The sequence below is a fragment of the Tympanuchus pallidicinctus genome, unplaced genomic scaffold (assembly GCF_026119805.1).
Source record: "Tympanuchus pallidicinctus isolate F22 unplaced genomic scaffold, pur_lepc_1.0 scaffold13, whole genome shotgun sequence".
NCBI lineage: Eukaryota > Metazoa > Chordata > Aves > Galliformes > Phasianidae > Tympanuchus > Tympanuchus pallidicinctus.
Window position 1 is genome coordinate 11,034,985 of NW_026294648.1, and position 22,235 is coordinate 11,057,219.

Below are 22,235 nucleotides of genomic sequence, written 5' to 3' on the forward strand. Positions count from 1 at the left end.
AAATGTTATAAGTAATTATTAATATTGAAACAAATTTGAAGTGTCCTTCAATCATGTGTGTATATATATATAAAATCAGTAAGTGGCATTTTTATGTAAACAGAAGCATCACTGCATTCCCAGCTTACTAAGAATTTTCAAAGTATATACACACATATGTTTTCTTGGCAAAACAAAAATGAGAAGTAAACAGAAAAATAGCTGGCTGCTGACAGCAGAGGTGTCAAAAAGTAGCAAATAACAATTAGATGGTCATTTAGAGCCCCTAAAATGGACAATCATGAACATGAAGTTGATAAACGCTGAAGAAGAGGGACAGGAGCACTTCTGTTGTTTGTACTGGTGACATCTAAGCTGATGGCCATCTCAAAATTCAACATCCAAAAGAAGTCTGAAACATTAAAATAATAATAAAAAAGACTGAACTACCTGTTACCTGAAATAATGAGGAAACATACTGTCCTGTTTTAGTGTCAATCTGTACAAAGCCATAAGCTTAGAGATGGCACAATATCTATTATAGACAGTATATTCCTTTGAATCCAATGAGAAAGGATTTTTTGAAATCTCAGCTGGAGAGATGAACTTGTTATAAATTATATTCAGTGGCATTACTTGAGAATTATTTTTATTGCAATAGCATTTATTTCCCCTCAAAGCAATTTCAACTATTGCCTTACATACCTTTAATTTCATTTAATAACAATGGGCATATACCCTTGGTATTAAAAAATGACATTTCTTCTTTGTCTTCAGTGCACACAAACCAAACAAAAATCAATACTTTATATTTCCACACTTCAGTAAGAATAAAGCATCAGGCTCACAACGCTCTCTAATATTCACAGTGGAGTCTTTCAAGGTAAATTACTGAGATTTAAGAATACTACTTGTAAGTCAGCAGTACAGTTCTTTACGCCTCAACACGAGGATCAGTACATAAGCTAACATACATTCCACTAAAAGTAATTCTTCGTTATTGTTTCAGTGAAGAATGTACTCATAAACTAATGTTTTAAAAAGAATGTATTCTACACTTTATTTTTTTTTCCCCCTAGAGGAGAATGATGCTAATTTTGTGATGAAATGCATTATTGACAATCCAATACTCATGCAATATTTGAAGAATAATATCTATCAGCACAGGTAAGCATTGATTTGGAGACACTCTGTAGTTGTCATCAGAAGAAAATTTGTTGTGAAAGTATTTTTCTTTCTTACTTTTTAGAAAAAGGAAAAGCAAATCACCTTTCTAAGACAAACCTTTTTGATGAATATTACAGTAAAGATCTACTTTGGTGTTGCTTATAAAGTAATTTTTTACAGGAAATGTAAACTGATAGATGTTCATGCATCAAATTAGAAGGCAACGTTTCATACACTGTCTTGAAAGGATCTCTCTAACAAATTCTAATTTAAATTTCATTCCCTTGTAAGTGTAGCTCACTTACCAATTTTATTTTTATAGCAGAACTCTAATAAATCATTAGATTCCACTGAAGTGTGTACACAAAACCCTAAATTTTAGATGTTGTAAATGCAAAGTTATTAAACACTGAGACTCAAAGGACAATTAGCCTAAGTAAAAAATAATTTTAACAAACTGAAAGTAGTGGCATGAAAGCTGCTGACTGCTATTCTGTAAAACAAATGAAAGCCTTTACCAAACAACCTCACTATTATTCATTTTTAATGCATTCAAGAGTTTTCAGACTTTAATAGAAGGCTTTTCTGCTCTGAGACGTAAATTTAAGGAAGGTAGAATAAAAATTTCCGTATTTCCCAAACATCTACTTTTTAATAAAAAACATTTTAAAAACATTTAAAGAAAACAGAACTGAAGGAGCATGTTTACTGAATCAGACCACGTAGCAGGCCATGCTGACTTCCAGCAATTTTCTGTTGCAAAATTCAGTTTACGCATCTGCCTTTAAAACAAAAATGATAAGAAAGATACCTTATCTCTCTAGGCTTCTGGATGCAATTTTAGGGGAAAAAAAAACAACAACAAGAAGTTCCAGTAAGCTTTCAGAGTCTACTTTTGTGTCTTAACTTAAACCAAAATACCTGGCATCCTGAGTCTGACCAATTGTTAGCTGTTTTTCTCATTTTATATATGCTTCTCATAAAGCAACAGTAAAATTCAAAGCTGTATCTACCTTTCTCACATTAATCCTGAAGGCAATTAAATAAACAGTTAAAAATGTCAGAGCTGTACATACAATATTCCATCATGTCTATTAAAAATCATGTCAGCTTCTGAAAGAAAAAACACATACTTTACAAAGCATGCCACCTTTACAATTCAAAAGCAAGAAGCAAAGGAAAAGTGCCATCACGTTCTCATCTAGTCATGAATGCTAATGACCAAGATCTACAGGTCAGGTATTGTTTAAGGGATTAAAGCTAGCTGGATAACTTCTGACATAACTATATCCTGTTGAAACATATTTCCAAACTGGAAATATGGAATAAAAAATTAAGTGGAATTTTCTTGATATCATCCTGTTTCAGCATTTTCCAATTAATCTCTGTTGACAGTACCAAAATTAAATTAAACAAAGTTAAATAAAGTTGAAATTACTTATCCCCCATAGAATAGTCAGATAATTTCTGAAATAGCTATATGTAGAGACTGGAAAATTTCCTGCAATCCCAAGCAACACAAAGTGGTAGCAGGCAGGCAAGGCAAATCTTGAGGCTACATGCTGCTCAGAAAGCAGAAAGTAAAGCCCTCAGGAAATGATCTTTGGCAAAGGCATTATTTACTGTGGATGTTGAAGGAAGTTCAACGGAAAACATTTATCAAAAATGCCTGCCCAGAGAGGAAGATATGCTTTTTTAGGGAAAAATGCAAATATTACTCAGCACACCAAGGGCAAAGGAAATAGGAAATGGGCTAGGGAGTTCTCTAAAATAATCTGTCACTGAAAAGTGAGAAAACACACTTGTCTGTTGGCAATTCTTTTTCAAAGCCTCTCAACAGCTCTGGTTCCTTTTGCGGCACTGTGCCCTTATCTGAAAGTTGGCAACTTCCAATTGAGACTTCTAAAAGGTAGGATGGAAATTTTAATTTGGTTCCTATGTTGATGGATCACATGCGTGTTTGTTACTTGGACCTTTGGAATAACTCATAGAAAAGCACGAACTTACCATGTAAACTGTACAACTCTGCAAAGTTGTATTGGTTGACTTTGCTGCTCTCTACAGAGAAACACCAGTGGCGCAGTCAGAATCTTTCAGGGGCGCTTCTCAAACAAAGGGCAGAGTACTTCTCTGCAGGGCTGTCACTGCTGAGCCTGCCATGTTGGGACACGAGTGGAGCAGGCCCTTTGATAGCCGATGCCAAGAGGAAATGAGTATTCCTCATATGCAACACAAACTCTCAATGGGGATAGAGAGCGTGCTTTGAATGCCGTATTTTTAACCTTGAAGTTCTTAACTATGCAGTAAATCTCACGAATCCCTTAATTGCAAAAATGTATTTTAGAACATGTATATTAGGGTCAACTTCAAAATAAATTTAACGCCATTAATAACTTAAATTGCAGATAGTAAAGAAAAATAGCTGCTTAGAGTGAAGAGAAAATAAATGCTTATTAACTACTGGCAATTTTGCCACAGCACTATTGGTCAAATGAATGGAACAACATGTCCTCACAAAAGGGAATACACCAACAACACTTCCATCAGCCACATCTAAAGTTGTCCACTTTGATTATAATTAAATTTCTCAAAGTTGAATGTAAATGTTAGAAATCACAGCTGCTGCAATTAAAGTTGCATTATGTTTTATACAGCTAAACGTTACTGGAATGGCCTCAGTCTGACAGATGCTTTCCAGGTTTCTCTGAAAACACAGTGGGAAAGAAAGAGAAGTACACGATACGCAATATTCACATTGCTTAATTCTAGATACCAATAATATGAAACAAAACCATAGATTCCTCAACGGAAAAAAAGAGGCTTCTCCAGAGGGTGATTTAAAGGCACAAAAATTAGGCCTGTTGTTCTAAATTGCACTCAAAGGGCTCATAGAGCTACAGAAAGTGAATCTTTCCCACAGTGTCTGCTATCAAGAATATACACACACAAAAAAGAGCAAGATAGAAAGAAGCAACATCCTGCGAGAATAATCAGTATGATTGCAATCTTGCACTAACTGGTCTCCCTTCTCTATTCACTACTTGTATCTTTTCCCTTACTCCACTTTCTAGGTTAAGTAATGCTATCATGTTTTCCTCATCATTTCCTCAATTTATAACATAGATAAATAAATGACTTCATCATGAAAGATTCAACTCAATAGTGCACTCACATGCCTAATACATTTCTGAAGTAGGCTTTAATTTATTGTACATAAACAGAGGAAGTGGATCTTTAGGAAAGTTCTCCTAAATAAGGAAAAACAGTCTAAGGGTATTTAATAAAGTTTGATGACCCCTAGAATGCAAAAATGACATATATTACTGCTCTGCCACACCAGTAAATGGAAAGAGTGCCAAAATAATCTAGAAACTGAACATTTTCTGACGGATGAATCAAATGACTTGGCAGGGAGGAAAGAGTTAATAAAATGGGAGAAGCTTGAAGAAAATCCAGTTACCTCCAGGTTTCACAACATTGGTGTATATTTAGAGGGTTCTCTTTTTTTAAACGCTGAGTATCTTAAAGCCATGTAGGTAGTGATGACAGCTAAGTACTCAAATGCCTTTGCGAAGTGTGATATCAGATTCAGATAATTTTCTCTATCAGAATTCATGTAAAAATCGCCACCATCTTGCTGACAATAATAAGCAATAATGCCTTCCCCTCTTATCAAGTAGAGATGCATCCCATTGGATTAGATTTGGAGAATAAGTTTGGGAATATCCAGGGCATAAGGAAATTTGTGGTCCTTTTGCCCACCTCATTGCACAGATAACTGGACAGTTTAGGCTTCACAGTAATATCTAGCACTCAGGCTGTTTATTTTTAAATACTTTGTTAGTTCTACTTTTCATTGCACTGTTAATACATATATTGTGCAACTTAATAAAAAACGGTCACTATATTTATTGCTCTCTAGTCCTACAATTTAGACATTTTTCTGTTTTTGTTAAAATCCGAACAATTTCAGAAGCAACAACAGGATATCACATTCATGGACACCCAGAACCAAACTGCGTAAAATACTAATAAACACCTTTAGAAACACTCAGCACAGAACAAGGTGATGAATCAAATACCACTTTGTGCACACACTTGTTAGCTCTAGCAAGTCTTCTGTATTCATAGGAGCAGATCCTACAGTAGAACTGGAGGAACTGTCCAGTTCCCATTTGAAGCCATCTGTTAACGCATTTCCAGCTATGCAAAGAAGAGTCCCTTAACACTCTGTTCTAATGAGATGTGTGCTACTCGATTTAAGCCTGTATTAGTCAAATACTCTCTCCCTAAATATAAAAGGTCAAAATAAGCAGTGAATACACTATATGTGAAAAGATTGAATTCACAGATGTCCAATTTAGAGAACCAGAAACTCCTGGGGCACAGAAGACACAAGTAATTTCTGTACAGAACAGACATACGGGATAAACATTTAACTGCTAAACTCCAGTTAATTCTGTTCTATAAAATGCTGCTATCCTATACAGATACCAAATAATACTACATCAGAAAGCATCATCGTGTATTTGGCCTATAACCATATATATGTGTGTGTGTGTATAGTTTAATGGTTCTAAATTGCCATGCTATCCCACAACTTTATGCTGGACCAAACTGCCACAGTATCTATTTCACATAGTTTTGTGGTACTTACTTTGTTCTCAAGTATACATGCATAAATTAAAACTTAGGGATAACAGTGGCAGCTATGTTTTACAATTTGGCACAGTGAATCTTCAAAAACAGATGAGGCAGGAATTAGTTATTTGGATTCTATTTCAATAAAATTTCAGTATTTGGCTCAGAAAAGGAACAGGATTATCCACGTCTGTCTCTCTTGTGAAAATATGATGTCTTTACATAAAACGTTGTTTACTGTATGTTGGATAATTACATTGTCAAATAATAAGACATTATCAGTTTTATTTACTGAAGATGCTCTAAATTACATGGAAAATGTCCAAGGAACAATAATATCTAGTAATACCAGCCCTTGGAGGAGCTATTTTTTACCCTCCCTCTACACTGCATATTCAGGATTTTTAGACAGAAAAAGCCCCTATATGTAGACCACAGACTGAAATGTAAATGCCCAGAAGGACAGATCAGCCCCATCAAAGTCTGTATGTCATACCATATTTACAACCAGATCTGACTGCATGATGTTTGGCATAACGTAATCTAGATCAGGCTCACTGAACAAGGTCAGTGGGATGGAAGAATTCGCATCCATCTCATTTTCTCTTACCAAAGAATATACTGTGCACGTGTTATAGCAGCAGATAGTCTGGCCAATACTTTCTCATTTTTCCCTGTATACAAATCCAGCATATCTCAAACACTCTGGATTATACACTAGAAATAACTCTGTGCTGTAAATAACTTGCAAAAATATGCATACACACACACACACAGTACCTTAAGGCAGCAGTTTGCTTAGGACTGATGAAACTCTAGGAATTCTTAAATATATGACTTATTGCCTGAATTGAGAAGAGATAAAGCATGATTGAAGACTGAAGCACTTTTAAGGTTTTTTTGTAAACTTTATGGCAAAACAACAACAATATTCATAAATTCCATGCATAGCAGCAGTCCTGTGGGTCCTGTTTCTCTAGGCAACTCTGGACTGTCATATATTGCAGAGATCTTTGCCACTGCATCTGGAACAGCTTAGAATCACAGACTAATTCAAGCTGGAAGGATCCTCTTGAAGACCTAGTCCATCTTGTCCAACCTTCCTGTCAATCATGGTCAGCTATCAAATAATAGCCAGCATGACGTTTTAACAAAATTAGATACCTAAAGACATAACTTTAACAGGAACAGTAATGACTTACATAGATACATAACAGATTCTCTATTAGTGACCCTCAGTAATTGATGGCACATATTTCCCCCCCAACCCCATTTATTTGTTATGCTTTTATGAGCATGAGAACTGTAAAACAGAACCAAAAATCAACCTGGTTCAAGGTCTTACAGAGGAAAGCAGTGTGCTATTGAGCAGTTCAGACTGAGGTGTGGGCCTTTGCGACTTATCTCAGACATATGTCAGCACAGCCTGTATTATTGGTACAGCAGAAAATATCTTGCCAATATCATATCTCAGATGTGAGCTGAACAGATTGCTTGACATTTCCAATGCAGAGCAAAATGTTCTCATGTTCTCTGAACTACTGCAAGTCATAGATTGGGGTGTGAAAAACAGTGAATGACTCTCACAGGCAACCTGGTGTAATAGTATGTGGTGTGGCTTTGTTTTCTGACATGGTTTGATATAAAGAAATGTCAAGAAACACCCCTAGGAAAACTCAAAATTTTGAGAAAAGTATATTTCCTTGCAAATAATATTTCAGCTTTTAACTAGAGGCATTTAAGTATTTTAATTTTATATAAATAACTTTAACAACCAGATATTCAAAACATGCATCTTGCAATACAACACTCCCAGTTCCAATCCCTTTATTTCCTGTGCCTACTGTTCATATTGTCAACATTTCTGTAGTTCATTTTAGTTGTATCAGTATCTATAGAATTTCAAAATGAATGGAAAATGAATGTATCAAGAAGTCCAAGATATGGAAGCTTGTATAACAGCTTGTATTACACTACTTCAAAATGGAAAGCACCATGTGACACTGTTATCAACTTGCAATTGCTGATATAACACACATTGAGAATTTCCAGGAGCATATTGATATCACTCATGTAATACAACAAGCAAACTGTATGCTGTAATTTACAAAAGAAGGATTAACTAATAGTCAAAGAAAATGGTGCTGACCACATAAAACAGCTTATAAAAGATAAATAATCTGCAATGGCTATAAATTTTTCACTTGTAAGGATACCTATTCGAGTAATTTGAAAGACAATTAGATTCTTTTTAATATCCATTCTTGTTTTAGGAGACATAAAGAAAAAGTATCTTTCAAAAAATAAAGAAATTAATCCACATTCAGCTTTTCATTGTTGACTTAATCCACAGTTCAATGTCACCAAAGTGCTTTTTCATTTTATCTACATAACTATTCAGTGAGACTTCAGAATAAACACTGAGATGCTTAGTGAGCCGAAGATCTGATGATATATCGCTCTATTTCCTTTTCACAAGCTGTACTGGCTCCTTCTAAGCACTCCTCTAAATGTTGTTCAATCAGATTTTACAGAAAAAATGTCCACCCCCCTGTTTCAAAACTCAAAGCACTTGGGGCATCACTTCCCTCAACACGTTGGCTGTGGTGCTGTCACATCGTTCAGGTTGCTGTCCATAGCCACTTCCCTCTGGCTCACTCTGTGCCTGCACTGCAGAACCTCGCCTCCTTTTTAGCTGCTCCTGATGGAGCACAAGCTGCTTGTAAAGGAGTTGAGGGTGGGGACAGGAGCCTATCATCTTCTTCCCACTTCACAATTTTAGAATTGTTTGCCTATGGAGAAGCTGTTGGCATTACTGAAGCAAATGCACATGATGAAATGATGGCAATGAGTATCTGAGTAAGTGATAACGTTAGGAATAAATACTGTGAAGCTGAGCAAGGTTAGAAAATGTCAATCTTCACACACTTCAAAAATATCTGGAAGCTTTTTTGAAACCTGTCTTTCTGTAATTTTTCAGAAAGGTTGTTTTCTCCTGGAAGTCATCAATATTTTGTCTATTTGGAGTACACTACTTATTATGCATCTGTTACACAATTATTCTGAGTTGTTATTATTTCGCTGTTTATTCATATTGTATGGATTAGAGTCTTTCAGTAAACGTTAAGTAAGAATTTGAATATATATTATGTGGTTTCCTACATATATGCAGTACAAAGCCTCCATTAAAAAATAAAAGGCAGCATGATTTTAGCAAATAGCAGATCAAAGCTGCCTGTGAAAAAGAATGGTGACTTTCTAAGATAACTGGGATTGCTTTCCAAATGTCTGTCTAAAGCATTTCATATAAAATTAATGTATGGAAGTAAACTCAGGTCATACTTCAAAAAAGTTCTCCTCTGTAATTAAGTAGGAAGTCTAACTTGTCTAAAAATACTAAGCATCTGACTATAAAAAGCTTAAAGCTGACTTCCTTTAAATCCTAATGCACGGCAGAGAAAAAAAAAGCCACAAAAATGAGAGTAGTACTGCTGACACAGTTGGACGTCAGATATTTTTATTTAATACCATCTATTAATAATTAATTTTTGAACTCTGACATTACTGCACTAGAAAAGCTGCTGAACACAAATTTAGATCTCTAAATGTGCCTGGTGAAAGAGCTCCAATTTATCCAATCACATATTTTTGGAGATTTGCACATAACGACATGATGCTAGAGTCAGGAAACAGGAAATAAATTACTATCTCAATTTCTATTACTGATAGCATGAAATCTTCAGCAACTAGTAAGATCAAATGCATAATGTGTGCCATGATGTAGCCTACTAAAGCTACTAAATTCATTAAGCAGAAGTTATGAGCAACTATGTTGGCTCTAGGATACTTGTTCTCACCCTACAACTGTTATTCATGTCATTAGGAGCATCACAGCAAGAGTATTTGTACTGTGAAATGTATTTAAGCAGGCTTCCAGTCCTACTGCCATTCTTACAAACAGTATTTCAGTAGAAGTGCCTCCCATTCTGTCAGCACGTACCATAAACAAGGAAGCATAAAAGCTGAAGTATGGAAAAAATCACAAGATTCTCCAATTAATAGTTTGCAGTATAAAAGAATGATGTTCTATCACTTTTTTAGACCATAAGTAGATGCAGAATTAAATTTGCCTTCTACTGCTTTCCAGTGTCTGCAGTTTTATTTTATGCTCAAACTTCTTTACTTATTGTGGTTCTTTACATTGGGAATTTTGCTGATGTTTTTAAACACAGGTAGCTATGTCAATGAAATTTTACCAGTAAAATGCCCCATCCAAGAATACTTCACAAGAAATGGGGTTGAATTTTTGCTTCATAGTTTATAGCTAAAAACACATTTAAGTTCTCACTATAATGTGGTAAAATTTTGAACTGCTGTGAAGCTCAGCTGAAAAATATCCAATGTACTACATTAAAGAGGACAGAAGGCGGAAAGGACAGAGAGTTCTTTTTCCCTACTCGTTACACCACAGCAGGGTGTAAAATTTAAACAAGTAGAGCAGTCTTAGCTATTGCTGAACGAGTTAAAAGAAGCAGAAAAATCTTTTTGGTATGAAATTTACTTCCCCACTTCATGAAGAGGGGAGCTTTTGAGTCCTGTATTTCACAGATAGTGAAAATTATTTTGCTGATACCTGTTATTGAATTGCTAAAATACATTTTCCAAGAGGGGTCATTTGGAGGTCTTGTTTGAAATAATAAGAAATGAAAAGTCAGTTATTTAAGAAACCTATAAATCCCCCCATTTAGGTTTCTCAGTGATGATTCTTTTAAGTATGTTTTGTTTGAAGCATTTCCTAGGTAAGAAATAATAACATACTTCATCTTTTTGATTCACCTGCTACAATAGTTAATTCCTCCTTCAGCATTTAATTGACTGTCAGCCCTCCTCACGCTGTGGGAAGCATTAAGTCGCAACAGTTGTAACTGTATTTTAAGAGGGACCAATAGGGTTGCTATTATTATGTTGTAACGGCAAAAGAGCTAGCTTATGTTTAAATGGATTTGTTCAGTTCAGGAAACTCATTGTTTGGAAACAACCTATCTTAATGTCTTTGTGAAACATAATGCAGACACAGGAAACAGCAGCACGCTTACGAAACCATTACCATGTGTCCCAGGGTTCTCCTCATCTTGTTCATACCCTGCTCTGAGAGTTCATTATCATCACACAGAATTAATGTGCTCTGTTCTGTTGAGCTCACAACACAATGCAATGAACAAAGAGCTCTGTGAGCTGCTCCTGGCTCAGCTCATAAATCCGGCCGTTCAGCTGCTCTCATGTTTGTGGTGTAAACACAACCCAACTGTCCCCTTATCCTTGTGCTGACAAAGGATGTCAAACATCAATGCAACAATAACTTCTAAACTTCATTGCAGTCCTCACAGATCTTCCTATTTCCTAAATGTGCTGTTCCTTTCATGTGAACTGTCAGGGTTTCTGTACCTCCTCCATCCCGGCCTATTTTAAGAAGCCAAACAGAAGACTCTCCCATGCTTCAAAGGACATTTGTGCTGTTTAAAATGTCAGCATGGCACAAACTGACTGTCTCTAGACACACCACAAGAGTTTCCTGACAGCTTGTTTTGAAGAGTTTTCTACTTCCTCTGATTTTTTCTAAGCTCCTCAGTAGATCTGTTTCTTAACTGATTACAATACTGTGTAATAGACACCTCAAACAAAACAAATCTTATTAGATTTACTTTCCAGGAAATCTTAGACAACAAACGTTAATAGTGTGCTGAAGGGAAGTACATACTTGGTAGCAGCTGTTCTACCTATTGTCCATCTCGCTTTACACATCTTTGAGTTTGGAATGATTTAGGTTTAGAATAGACTGCTATTTCATTCTTAGAGATATTATTCATAACACCCATTTGATTATTTTTTTTCAAAAATGAAATCCATACTCATTTTTCTTCAAAAAGATTAATTCTAAAAATTAAGATAAACACATTAAAATATCAACTTATCATTAAGAATTTGATGGACTAGATGAATGCCAGACCATAAGCTTCCTAGATAAATGCATACAGTAAGCATCAGTGATATAATAATATGATATAATAATAACTCTCTCAAAGTCTAAGAAATCCATTTCCTGGACTATGTTCTTTTTTCACCTTTGGGGCCTCACGTGAAAATTTGGATATACAAGTAATGCAAGTCAGAAGCTATGAACTGACTCCTCATCTGAATAGTCATAGACTCATTTCAGTTGGAAGAGACCTTTAAGGTCACCTGGTCCAACTCCCCTACAATGAACAGGGACTATCTATGGTAGAGAAGGCAGCTCAGGTAACGACAAAAGTAAAGAGGACAAGCATCCTGAACTGAGTTGAAATTGGACTGCTTCACACCATAGAATAATGATTTAAAACAACAAAGTTATTTTGAAAAACCCTTCTCTAATTTGCATAAAGCTATTAGTATTCTGAAAGAATGCTGTCTGGTATAATGGTGGGAATATAATTAACAAATTCAACACAGCATTTACATCAGTATTTGTTTTGATAAACAACAAAATGTGCTGAAGACAATGTTTTTGGAATAATCTAGTATTTGTTTTTTCATATATGGCATGAGCTTGACTAAAAGCTTGATTATCATTCAGGATTTTAATTACAGCCATAGCAACGAATTCTTGCAAATTCCAACAATAGCTGTCAAGTTTTTTTAGTTTTAATCACTCTTTCCTTACTGTAGGGAATATATTTCTAAAACCATTTACTGTTAAAACAGCAGTTCACTCTATAAGGCAGGAAATCCCTTAAGATCAATAAAATTTTAACCCTAAGGGGTTTGACCAAGGCTGACTAGCAGATAAACTACAGCTGATGCTCAGAACCAAAACCAAATTTGTATGAAAACCTCTTTAATTTAAAATCTCTCCCAGTAAAAATACTGCCTGTAGGATTCTATCTGCTTTAAGCTCTACAGGGGATTAATGGCTTTTCACTCCCAAAAAACAAATAAAGCCCTTCTCATTGTCTTAAGGAAGTCCACGGAACATTTTAAAGTTATGTACTGTTTTCTTCAGATCCTTTAAGTGTCTTTCTCTTTTGTTGGCATCCACAATGACTGTCATTTTTAATATTGTTTGCTTTATATTAAAAGCTGCCAAAATTTAAAATACTGCACTAATTAAATTTCTACCAACTGATACATTTTAACAATGCTTATGGCATTAATCTTTGGAGACAGTTGAAACTCACTGAAATTAAGAGGGATTCTTGCATTAGTATTCCAAACTGTTTTGTCTGCCATCTTATTTCATTTAGTTTTGTTGATATGAGCAATGTGACTATAACTAGAAATTATAACAAGTACTTCATAAGTGAAAGAGTGAAGGATTCAGAAAATAACAGAATCTCTAGTATTTCTTTTACTTCTTTTTTTTTTTTTCTGCTTAAATATGACGCCTTTGTTGCTCCTGTGTGTATTAACTGCTTGTTACTCAACTGAGTAACAAGCTCATCATTTAATTGGTAAAGCTGATACTTTTACAACAAGTGCATAATTTGGAATTTCTCTGTACTGAATCTCATCTGCCACTTTAATGCATTGTTGACATGTTTCAATCTCAGGCATTGTCTTTGCTATCCTGCTACTCAGCATCACCAGGAAATGTTAACTTACCAAGTCCATTGCCCAATTATTATAAATATGCAGGACAGCAAAGGTCCAAGCAGAAATCCTTAGCTAACTCTACTAACAATTTCCCCCAGTGTTAAAAAGCACTTTTTAACTTCCACTTGTCATTTCACACTTCATCCAATTACATTTCCATTTACAGACTTTCCTATTCTAGTGCTGCACAGTTTCCTTGAAACTTCTATGAGGGTCTTTGCAAAAAGGGTTTTATAAATTTATGTAAACTGCTTAAAGAAGGACACCCTTATTCTCTTGGCTTCTGATCTCTTGCCTGACATTCTTCCTAAACAGCAAGTAATGGTCAAGACTGCAATTTCTATTTAGAGATTTGTTTTAGAAGAAATCAATACTATTTACATTTTTTCTTCCAAATGACATTATATTTGAAAACCTCAGAACCTCTACAAGGTATCACTGCCCTATACAGTTAAAATGCCCCTGCTCATCTGCACCTCAGTAAATAAGCACGTACAACCATCACAGTTTAAAGGGCCAATGCTTTTGCAAGTATTTGATTATCAAAGAAGTTTCCTGTTGTCAGAGGAGCTACTAATCTAGAAGCACATCTAAAGCCAATCTGACATTAATATTCTCTGGCACCCAGGAGGGTGCTCAAATCAAGTACATAAGAACAAGCCCAGGACAACTGGGTTCTATCAGACTTTGACTTTAATGTAGACAGCATTAGTTTCTAATAATTGAATTTTAAAGACAAAACTGATGTTCAGAGTTTCAAAGTCAATAAATATAAAATTATTTCTACTGAAATATTAATCCTGATTTTTTTACTTACAGTCATTATTTAATTTTGCTATCTTTCAGACAGTTCTCTATCAAGTATATGCAAATGAAATACAGCTTACATGTACAATTAACTCAATATAAAATTCTCATCAAATAAAATTACCTTTGTTCTGACTTCAAAGACCTCTTGGTAGAAATGCCAACATTCCAAGTCTAATACTTGCCATGAAGTACCAGGTTCTCACTCAACATGCCATTTTTTCACCATTCTGAAACCCAGGATTCTCTGTCCCACATAAAGATGTCTTACATGTATCTACCCAAATCCTACTGCAATCTAATGAAACCCATTTATGATCTTTTCATTTTAACTTAGAATATATTCCTCAAGGAAAAAAGAAAACACAAAAACATCACATCTAAAACATATACTCTTTTATCATACCAGTTTTGTTAAGACTACGATGTTTCTTTCACCGTTTATTATTGAAATTGAATAGCCTACAGATGCATCATAATGAACAGCAGCTATATGCAATCTATCTCCAGGCTGTCCAACAAGGTGACACCGAAAGACTTTAATTTTAATTTACATAAAATTGTCTTTCATTCTGAGCTCTAAGGGATGAAACAGTTCATGTTTTGACAGCTTATTTAACAGGCATTACTAACTTCACTGACAATTTTATGTTTGGCCATAAAATAATGTAACTGGAATCAATCAGTTTTAGAGGGAAGAAAAAGACTGGTAAAGATGATATAAGAAATTGAATATTATAATAAAATAAATAATGCAATAATTAAATAGAAGCAGCTTTTTGACTCATACCAAAGAGGCACTGCAGTCTTTCTAATATGCTCTCACATGCACATGGTTGGAAAACATTTCACTCTTTCTATTCTCACATGGCTAAGCATTTTGCATCTCTGATATTTTTTTCTTAGATCATCATTTCATATCATCTTGAAGATCAGGGTGGAATGATGTTTCTGTACTGTGCATATGGGACATCAAAGATTTTGAACTGATGAGTGGTCTAGTCTATAGCTAAATTAATGAAAATAATTTTTTCTGTTGTTCAAGAATCAGTACTAAACGAGATGCCTGTTAAAAGCAGAAGACTGTTGTAGCTAGACTAGTGTAAACTTGAGTGTTTTAAATGGACAAGGATAGGAACAAAGTGAACAGCAGCTGGGGCAGTTATCTTGGAGAGAAGACTGGCCTTTTTCACATTTGCTTTAGGATTATTTAATATAAAGTACTTGTTACTGGAAAACAGGTAGAAACCAAGATAGCACTCCCAAGACAAGTGCTCTAATCTCTGAATCACAGAGCTACACCTCTTCTTACTTTCTCAAGCGCAGCACTGATTATTTTCAGTGATGGAACCGTTTTAATTGGAAGGTATCTGTGAGTGACTCTCATCATGGGGATAATGCACTTTTGTAGAGGAGGAAATATTAAGAATTCCAACTGATTACAATCTCAAGACTATGACTAATTATTTACAGTCTTACACATTGCATCTATGAAAACAGTCTAACATATTAACAGCATTTACATCACAGGGAAAGAGTTTCCCTGGTGAAGCTCTCTCTCATGCACCATGCCATCTGTATGAAAAGCACACTTTGTGGTCCAAACATTTAAAAGGAACAGAACTGATCTGAAATGAAGCTGCTAACAGCTTCCAAGAACCTGCCTGCTTCACAGAAAAATGAGACAGAACAGCAAGAAGTGTTCATTAACTACTCTAAATAAGAAAAGTAGTATGGAACGGCAGTTAGAAGATGTTTGGGGTTTTTTCACTTATCAGGATGTTTCCATTGTGTGCTGTTACAGAAAATTTAATCCATCATAGGAATTATGTAACTGACAAATCTGCAAAAAAAAATGTTGACCTTCTCAGCTAATCAATTCCTTTTCAAAAATAAATTCGACTGTTCTTTAAATTACAAAACAGTGTATCATACAAAAGGACAAAATCAAAGTCAGAACAACACTGTATGTTCAAGCAAATAGCCTAGAAAATAAACAGATCAGATTCCAAAGCTTAACTTCAATTAGCATCTTCTGAGTAATTCCTATTTAAAAATCTCAGCTTCATTGAACAGGGTAAGATTTATTCATAAAGCACCATCTGGTATGAGAAACCTGGGAAATAACAGAGACTATTATCAAAAACTACCAAGAAATAACATGGAATATTTCATATGACTGAACATCATTGTTCAAATCCCTTTGCAGCCACTGCCATATATTATGCAGACATTATAATGAACTTATACACAAGTTAGATATTTATTGGAAGCTTTAAGAAGATGAAGTGTGTTAGTAATCCCTCTGGTAAGCCCTATGTCTTTTTCCTAGCGTGAGTTATTTTTATTCAAATCTACTTCCTGTTGCAGTTCAAATTTGGACCACCCTGCTCCTATACTGAAGACAAAAGTTCAAACTGACATACAGTTATATTAGACTTTGTATGTAGCCAGTACACCTTCAAATAATCCATGTAGATTTCCAAAGTATCCATGTCAGTCTGTTGGGAAATACTGTTGGCAGTACCACAATAGCTATAACTAGGAGCTAACTTACAGGAGGCATCATTTACACGACTAACAAGGTCACCTGCAGCAAACTGAGCTCAGGAGCTTCACTGTCACTATGGAGAAAGCCTACTAACTAAGCAACATGCTGGACACGGTGCTAGCAACTCCATGATAAGTCACATAGTGACTTGTTTCTACTTACCAAAGTTAAACACAAATGTTCTTCCAACTCAGATTTTCAAACAATGTAATCAGGACTTGACCAAGTCCTTGCTACATCAGCACTTCACACATTTTTGTTAAACCTGTGCATTTTAACATTTGCCATTTGCCAACATGTGTATGACCTAATTTCTTTACTACACAAGAGAAAAACATTCCTCTTCACAAGTCCCAAGACTATTATTCACTAGACTAATTTCAGTAAAAGCAGAAGTAAGACGCCTACCATAACCAAGGTCTTGAATAAAATTCATAAAGTCTGCAGAAGAGAAATTAAATGTTGCACTTCTGAGTAAATGGCCACAATTACTTAGATACCAGCCACCATCTCTGTGAAGAGAAGGATATTCAGATATGACTGAAAAGGGTTATATCTCCAAAGCTTTCTTGTTTATAGCTTTTCATAAATAAAAGACCAAAATTAATCAAAGAGAACACAAAGCTGCTTGTGCAGTTCTTGCTCACCAAAGTGCAGGCTTGAAAACACAGAGCTGGAAAGCAACTGGTGGAACACTAAGCTTTAATATCTGTCACCTATCTGCAGTGTTACGAGTCACTCTAACCCAATCCTCCGTACCATGGTAGGATTTGAAACACAATTCTAAACACAAAATCAAAAATCTTTTTTAGATCACTTCCACATTAGTACACAAAGATAGTTTAAAAAAACAAAACACTGAATGCAAAGAAGAATAATATACATTTGCAAAGCACTGTGTGAGAAATTTGAGAAGTCCAGGTTAAGAGGTCAACAGATGTGCCATTAATGCCTGACATGTTAACTGGTTCATTCAAAAACAACGGGCTTCTTAAATTAAATGGAGAGAAAAAAAATCCACAAATTTTCACTACTTGTGATTTTAAATGATGGCAGAGCGCTTCTGAAGGAGTTTGAAATACTGCTGTACTTCTTCCCTTTGCTTGCATGCTGTATGTAGTCCTTCACAGATGCACTTAATTGACTGGAACAATTCTACTTGGCTTCAGTGGTTTTATAATTTGTCATAACCATCTCACTAGCTGTTGAGGAGACAGACTTCTTCCTCATACTGCCAAAACAGTCATATGAAATATGGTTTGGTTTAATTAAAGTATAATTAATGCCCTGAATTTTAATTACTTCTGCTGTGATCAGGAGATGAAAATATTCTTCTGCCAGTATAATGCGTTTAATATGAAATGGACATGCTTAGTATTAATACTCACTCTTTATCAACTTCAGTAATGAGTTCCTTTGATTGAACAGGCAGCATGTGGGGAAAAATCCTACAGCTTTTCTGCCTGTCAGAATGCAAGCGCAGTTACTGAAAATGGGACTTCACTTTACATGGCTTGCAAAAATAAAACTGAAATCTGTTTTTTTGAATGCTAAAGGCTATCTATTAGATTTTCCTTTTTATCTTGTTGATGTTACTTGGAAAATTATTTCATGGTTAACAGGCAAGGAATGTTGAGTGACACATTGATATCAAAATATTTTTTGCTAAATATACATCTTTCAAAATTTAATTCAGTTCTGGAGGGATGCAAGACAGGAAAATTCCCTGCTGAATTAAATATGGGACACTGTCTTTTTGGAGAAGTGATCCAACGTTACTTGGAAAATGTGGTGGAAATATTGATTACACCAATTGCTAGCTGTTCTCCTAGTTTGTCTGTAAGATATCATTACTGCCAACTGTGACACAGTTAACATACAGTTTACTACAGATGACCCGAAGTTAACAGCTGACAAAATACTGGAGACAGAAAAAAAAAAGAAACCTTTTTACCATTATAGAAGCTTAACACTTTCCTTTTCTGGACTTGTTAAAGAGCTTGCATTGTTAATTTAGGATGAAAAAAACAACTTTAAAACATATAAGGAAAGAAATTATAATAGCAAGCAACAGAAACTGAAAGTTGAAAAAAAAAATTAAATCCATCATGAGCACCACCATTTTACTCTTGGTACTAAAAACCATTTGTTTTCCCCCCATTTGAAGATACTAAAGGGGTTAAAGAGACACTTATTCCTTTAAGATTATTACTACCTGAGATATCATTTTAGTTGGAGTAGTTAATTTGGATTTTCTATTGGCTAAGTTTCACTGCTAAAAATTCATTTTGTGCATGGCAAAATAAGGTATTTATAGCACTTAAATTGAATATATAAAGGAGTTACAACATCTGATCTCCTTTGTACTAAAGCAACGATGTAAAAAAGGTGAAAAGGCATGCAAGAGATTCCTTTCCTTAAATCCAGTGGAGAGGGTTTAACAATCAGAGCTAAAAAAACACTTTCAAAAGGTGATTCAAAACAGATTTCCTTTTAGGTCCAGAATGAAATACCAGTATATGGGAAAAAAACCACCTTACTCATTTGGAAAGCAGAACTAGAAACATATGCAGTAACATATGCCTTGAAATGAACAGTGTAGTTATTTTAAATATTGAATTGCTTTACATTTTTGGAGGAAAAAAACATAAGAATGAGTAGCAGCATCATTAAAATCTGGCAAGATAAGTTTTCAAATTCAAATATCAAAACTTACAAATGCTACAAATGTAGAGCTAACATACACCAGCAGGAATTTACATGAAACCCAAATTAGCCCCTGTCTTTAGAAGAAGCATTCAGTAAATGGAGAGATGTGAGAATCGCAAAATTCTTGGGCATTTGGTTTACAACATTTGTGTTTCATTGTTTGAATGAAACCATATGACACCAAGGCACATCCCATGTACCTTCACACAAGAGGAGAGTTTTCCTCAGCCCTGCTCTCCTCCAAAAGCTCCTGTTACACCTTGGATTTTCACTGTCACTCAGAACTGGCTCAGCTCCTCAGCAGCAAAACAGCCAAATTCCGATTTGTTGCTACAAAGATGAGGTTAGCAGGGATGGTATAATAGAGGGATGGGAGCAGGCTAGCTTGGAGCCAAAAATGAGACCCAGATAGTCCCAGTGCAGAGCAGGAAGCAATTACTGCCTTTCAGTAAGCTTCCCCAGCTCTTGGAGTCACCAGGGTATCTGCATGCACTGATAGTGGCCATAGCAATCCCGGCTTTACAGAGCTCTCAGTCCATCCCTGTCATGGCTGATTTTCTGTCCCAAGCAACCTCAGGCTGTCTGCTGCTGACTGTTCCTATGACTGTTTGTCCATGAATACAGAAAACCAGAGCTCAACACTGCTCCCACAAGCTACACAAAAATGAGGAGGACCACTGGAAGGAGCTAGCTAGCACAGGGAGTGGCACTGGAAGGTTGATTTTTATTTTTATTTTTTTTGCTCATTCCTGATGCAGAGAGAAAGATCTTTGCACTTAGTCTATCCTTGAGATGTCCTTTACTTTCAAGCTGTTCAGCTATGAACCTCCCAGACAAAGCACCGCATGCTGTGCGCTTGGGAATAGGTCAAGAGCTACTGAAGCTGCCATATAATCTTAAACAGTAAATCTTACAGGATAAAATAACAGATTATTCCATATCATATTTTAATATACATGCATTCCATTTATTATGAAAACTGCTGACTTTGGCAGGCTTGTGTTGGCTCCCATGGTCCATTTATTTTTCCATGTTTTGTTCTGTATGATAATCCTCACTAATACAAATACCTCTCTGTTCAAAGGCAAAGAGAAGAAAAGCTTAACGAGGATTGTCACCCTCCCTTAGTTCCCCAGCTGCCCAATGGGAGCAATGAAGTTACAGGAATCTAGCTTCCTAACAAGCACAAACAAAATCTATGATAAGGAAGCTTGTAGTCAGTGCATGAGTCATTTGAGCGTTGTAGTAAACAGCTAATTCTTAAAATTGTAAAAAATTAATATATATATATATATATATCTGAAAAAAAGGCTGGTTAAATGATGAAATTCAGAATGTACCTACCCCTAGTTTCTATTTTGGTTGCTTTATGTAGTAAGAAACAGTACTGGTTCTGTTGAGATTCCCTTGCCATGAAGCCAAGCTGACTTTTTGCATATAGGGAGCAGCATGGTGGCAGCAATCCCTTGCACTGCTCGGACCATGCAGTGCTTGCTAAATCTGGAGCAGCTTCCAGGCTGCTTTTCTTTACTGCAAACAGAAAATCCTGCAAGGACAAAGGTGACCTATAAATTTCCTTGCTTAGTGCTGTTTCAATCATCTAAGGTATAAATAACTTAAAATTCTATCTTCGTGATACCAGAGCAGAATTTCAGGAGAAAAAAATAAACTTCTATTTTACGTTTTGTGTTTCCTGCAGAATGAAAGGCAAAAAAGTAAGACTGCATTAAACACATCTGCTCATCAATAACTCAGAGAAACTATTACAGTTTTGATAATGAGTGCTCACCAGTAAGATTTTTACCTTACAACCAACAGAAATAGTTGGAGAATAAAATTCAGCTGTAACTACTGTTTCCTGTGCTTAAAAGTATAGAGAGTGTTTTAAAGTGTGGAATGCAGAGGTATTTCCTATCCTTGCTACTACTGTAGCACCTTTGCATCAGAAGCCAATGTTCACCTTCAATTTCTTGTAAGCTGTACCTGTAACTGACCAGAAATCCTAGCACTAATCCACATGCTTGAGACCTCTTCTGCTTCAGACTCAAATACATAACAAAGCACTCCCTGAATTTTACATTAATCTTTCCCTGGGTTCAAAAGATAAGCTCTCAAAACCACTCCTCCACACACAGATCACACACAGTTACTTTAATATATATACACTTATTGAGAAAATATTTAGGCTTGATAAGTGCTGAATAAAAAAGTCATACAGTTAAAGACAGTAACAGAATTAACTCCTCCTTTAATCTTCTGTTACAGACAAACTGTAAAAAGCTTAAGATCTGGTGAGATATTTTATTTAACAGCACGGATACAAATTAGATCATGAGCTGGATAGCAAAAGAACTTGCTTAAATATGAATTAAATCTTGTTTATTCTGTAGTTTTGAGTGGAAAAAGAACAAAACCATCTAAGCTAAGTGTTTTTGTTTGTTTTTCCTGCTGCCAGCAAGAAGTTTTATTGCAAGCTTTGATGCTTGTTGCAAATCCTATCAGTTATCAGTAATTTGAATGAGACTGTCAGTTTTGTACTACTTGACATGCATTTCCAGCTGGGGCTTATTTCTGTGCACATTTTGACAAGTGCATCACAGTGCAAGTAATTTAAAACAAAGAAACCATTTAGAAAGCAATCATACAGAGATGAGAAACAGAGAGCAGTAAGGTATTGGGGCTAAACAATGCTACACCTCGAGTCTGCAAAGTGGAATGCCAAAATAGATACAAACATTTCCAGAGCAAACAA

General features: G+C 35.4%; 1 protein-coding gene and 1 long non-coding RNA gene across 2 annotated transcripts in view; one reads left to right on the plus strand and one right to left on the minus strand.

Moving 5' to 3' along the window:
• The window catches only part of LOC128075790 (uncharacterized), a 212,269-nt gene that overhangs the window by 129,963 nt on the left and 60,071 nt on the right, over positions 1-22,235 (minus strand). The window lies entirely within an intron of this gene.
• KLHL4 (kelch like family member 4) overlaps positions 2,948-22,235 on the plus strand; it is a 67,721-nt gene continuing 48,433 nt past the window's right edge. Inside the window, exon 1 of the mRNA XM_052672829.1 lies at positions 2,948-3,055. The gene's annotated coding sequence lies outside the window, so the exon portion shown is untranslated. The remainder of the gene's footprint in view (positions 3,056-22,235) is intronic.